The sequence below is a fragment of the Haemorhous mexicanus genome, chromosome 5, assembly GCF_027477595.1.
Source record: "Haemorhous mexicanus isolate bHaeMex1 chromosome 5, bHaeMex1.pri, whole genome shotgun sequence".
Taxonomy (NCBI): Eukaryota; Metazoa; Chordata; class Aves; order Passeriformes; family Fringillidae; genus Haemorhous; species Haemorhous mexicanus.
The window spans coordinates 60,620,088-60,624,250 of NC_082345.1; positions in this window are offsets into that span (position 1 = coordinate 60,620,088).

Sequence of the window (4,163 nt, forward strand, 5' to 3'; positions counted from 1 at the left end):
AGCCTGAGTACTTGATTTTCAGGCAGAGCTATTCTCCATTGGCAGAGAAAAGAAAATCCCCTTTCAAGTCAAACATATGCTAAAAGTCCTGTGGTTAATGAAAGTACATAAACTAAGATGAGCAATTTAGCAAGTTACAAATGTGCCTGAGTCCCACTAACAGCTATGGGCTGAGTGTGGTCAGGGCACTGGCTGCATGTCCTGGAAGCCTGAGCCCCTGTATCTGCTCACGTCAGTGTCTCTCCATCCTGCAAGGACTCTCAGACAAGATGTAAGGAGAACTAGCATGTAAAATATAAGACTTTAATGCCTGGATTCTGTTGCCCAAACACAGGTACTCAGTGCCATGTACAAAGCCCAAGGGTTTGGGGGTCATTCACACGGAGCCCATGGGGATGACAGAAGATCTCCTTTCCCTTACAGATTTGTGCTGATCTGTGGAAGCAGATAGGTGGTCTGATGAGGACACTCAAAGGCACCACAAAGGGGTTTGATGGCTGCATGTAGAGCTTTCAGAGTGCTCCAGACATCACAATGGCTGCAAAGATTCAGAGCATTCAGGCACATTAATTTTATACATTTGGTAAATGTTTTTATCCTATTCTTTTAGAAAGACATAGCTGACACAGACATAGAATTAGCAAATTGTCCTGATCGATATAAAGCACCTACTATCAGCTTAAGAACCACTAGGTGTTAATTATGAGACACCACAAACACATCACTCAGGCAGCTCCTCACCAGAAACTCCTGTGCTCCACTCAGCTCCCAGCCCACACTCCCTCCTTCCCTCCCTCAGTCTTACCTCTCAGTCAGTAACAATTGCTTTTGTGAGACATTTATCATTTCACAGTTTCAAGTTTCTCACTTGAAGCTCTGCCCTTCAAACTCTCAGATGTAGTGATGGCTAAATTCTGCTCTCACCCACCAGGGCAGTGTAAATGGCACTTCTTACTACAAAAGTATTTGGAGAGATTTCTGCTGGACTTTGACTTGCGTTTGTTTATTAGCCTCTCATGGAAGGCAGTACAGATGCTGAGGACTGGGTAATGAGAGGTTACCTGGGATGTATGAAAGGGAAACTGTATAGAAAACTACAGCACAGTGGCCTCCAAGAGATATTTTGCAGGAAATATGAAGTGAAATGGTAGAGATGAAAGAGAGGGGGAGACAGTGAAAGCCATGAAGGACGCACTGACATCATCACACACTGTCCTTCTGCCATGGTAATAGCCATGATGGTCAAGGCAGGTCACAAAAAACTGCAAACTAAACCCAGTCTTTCTGCTGGTGCAATCTGCTCTGGTCCATTCAGAGTCTTGAAGGGAACCCAGGGATAGGTGATGGCCAGAGGCTGGGTGAGACCTGGCACTTGTTTCTATCCTTCATAAACTGGCACAAGGCATGAGAGCAACAATAGAAAATTTGGTGTGTTGCAGAGTAATCTGTTGAAAACGTGGCAGATGTCATTCAAACATCTCCTCTCTGCTCAGAGACCCACTTGCTGTGGTCAGCAGTTGTGTTCAGCCACTGCCAGGTGTGAGGGAGTCAAAGTTCAGCATAAGCTGAATTCAACATGTTTTCAGAAACGAGCAGCTAGGTGTAGCACCAGCAGAATCACAGAAATGTTCTGTGGCTTGCTCAGGTCTTCAACTCTGAAATGTAGAAATTAGACTAGATCCTGAAAGCCTCAGCCCTCTCTGTCACCCACTGAGAAAAAAACCAATTGAAAACTATTTACACGTTGAGACAGCTGACTTGTTTGGTTTTATAGATAACAATATTTCAGCTATTCCAAATCAAATTAGCAATTAGGCAGCTGGACCAGATCAGTGTTGGAGTACAAACACCTGTTTATGTGTTTCCACCCGTTCTCCACTGGAATTATTAACAAATATGTTGCATAAACACCTTAACAGGCATTTCAAGATTGCCACCATTTTCTTTCTCACTTCTGAAGAAAGCACTGTACTCTGGAGCTTCCTAGAGAAATAAAGTGGGTGCCAGTGCAACGATGGCACTTAAGAATTCCTGCTCTTTTGTGTAGTCACTTTTCACACCTAAAGGAAACATAACATGAAGAGGAGACAGAGGCAGCAGATAATGAAACAACAGCTTTATTCAAATCGGTGAAAGCAGTTTATTCATTCCTAAAAGAGAGAGGATGCCAAAAGTCTGCTGTAAATCTGAATGTCAAAACTGCTCAAGCTTGGTCTACCTCCACAGCAGCAGCAAGCTTTATATACAGCTTTCTGACACTTACAATGCCATTCACAAATATTTCTAAGCAAAGGTTGCAGTCAGCTATTATTCTGTTTATTCCAGAAGTGTTCAGGGGCTGGCTGAAAGCAGAGCCCTGTTATGCCAGGCTTTGTACAAACAAAGCCATGGAGACAGCCGCTGCTGCACCAGCTTTGCCTGGCTATTGTTTTGTCAAAGTGCAATTTAAAATGTGATGCAATTCTCCTGGCTATTAACAAGAGGAGAAAATATTGTGTCTTGATTTGTGTCAGGTTGTTAGATGGATAGTGCTAGGAAATAAAAAAGAACCTACATATTTTTACATATTGAGGATAAATGTTTATTTAAAACCAATAACTGATGTGAGACTCTCAATTCATTTGAGGTTGGAAGCATTTATTTGGAGAGCCCCAATTGGAGAGCTGATAGGGTTGGTGGGGAGGTGTCATCATTTAAACCCAGTTTGAAATTACATCCCATGCAGCCACTCCCCTCTGCTCACTGCCTCCTTTGAAGGAAATCAGAGGCAGAGATTCTGAGTTGAGATAAGAACAATTTACTGCAAACAGCAATAAAATAAGAAAATGAACAGTAACAACAACAATACTAATAACAAACAGTGTATAAAAGAGAGTGATTACATGTAAAATGCTCATGAAGCCTGACCTGACCCACTGCCATACCAGCAAGACAAAGAATGGCCCCTGGTGCCTCCCCGCAAAGTATTTTCTTCCCAACCCCACACCTCTCTCTCCTATGAGGAAAGGCTGAGAGAATTGAGTTTGTTCAGCCTAGAAAAAAGAAGGCATAAGGGTGGCCTAATTGTGGCCTTCCTGAAGGGAAGTACCTGAAGTAGTGACAGGACAAAGGGAAATGGCTTAAAACTGAAAGGGTATTTTATGATTACATATTAGGAAAAAATAGTGACAATGATGAGGTATAATAACAGGTGGGCCTGAGAAACTGTGGTTGCCCCATCCCTGGAAGTGTTCAAGGCAAGGCTGGATAGAACTCTGAGAAATCTATTCTAGTGGAAGGTGTCCCTGCCCATGGCCAGGGGTCTGGAATGAGATCCCTTCCAACCCAAACCATTCTATGATTCTATGATCTACCTCTCACTATTTTTAGATCAAAATGATTTTGCATCAATGGCAAAGGACGTGGGATAAAGGCACATGGGCAGATCAACCTTTCCAAGATTCACACTGTTAAGTGCTCTTGAACTGACTGTCACTTGGCACTGGGAGATCTGAGCCCAGAGGAGACCCTCCTGTGCCACCAACAAGCTCCTTTCTCAAAGGAAACCAGGATCCCACAGCTGACAAACTCTGCTGGCAGTGCGGGGCTGGCAGAGGCCATCAGGAGCTCAGCTGAACACTGTCCTGACCTCAGAGACACGTTTTAAGAAGGAGGAATCCTTCTCAAAAGTTTACTGTTTTATTGAGGCAGAAGTTGCTGTGACAGAGATGCTGTGAAGGGTGCTATTTTCCACATTGCTTTTTATTCCACTATTTATATGTAAAGATGTTTCCTGCTCTCTGATTACACACCATTTAAAATAAGAACATATTTCATTAACAGAGTGTAAAACTTGGGCTGGGGAAGGCATCCAAAGGGTCTTTTTTAATACAGTTTCAGGCATAAGTGGGTGAGGGAGGTTCCAATGTCTCACTACCTGAATGTTGCAATTCTTTAATTTGCCAGAGAAAGGAACCAAACCTCCAGTCTCCAAATATCTTTTCCATTTTAAAGTATTTTTCTTGCCTGTTTTCTGTTACTCACCATAGTCCATCATTTTTCATACTTGCCTTTCTGTTCACATTGAGGGGTGCCTGGCCCTAACCCTACACATAACACCAACCCTGTGCCAGCAGGCACAGAGGAGCTGCAGCTGCAAGTATGGATATTATGATCACACCAGA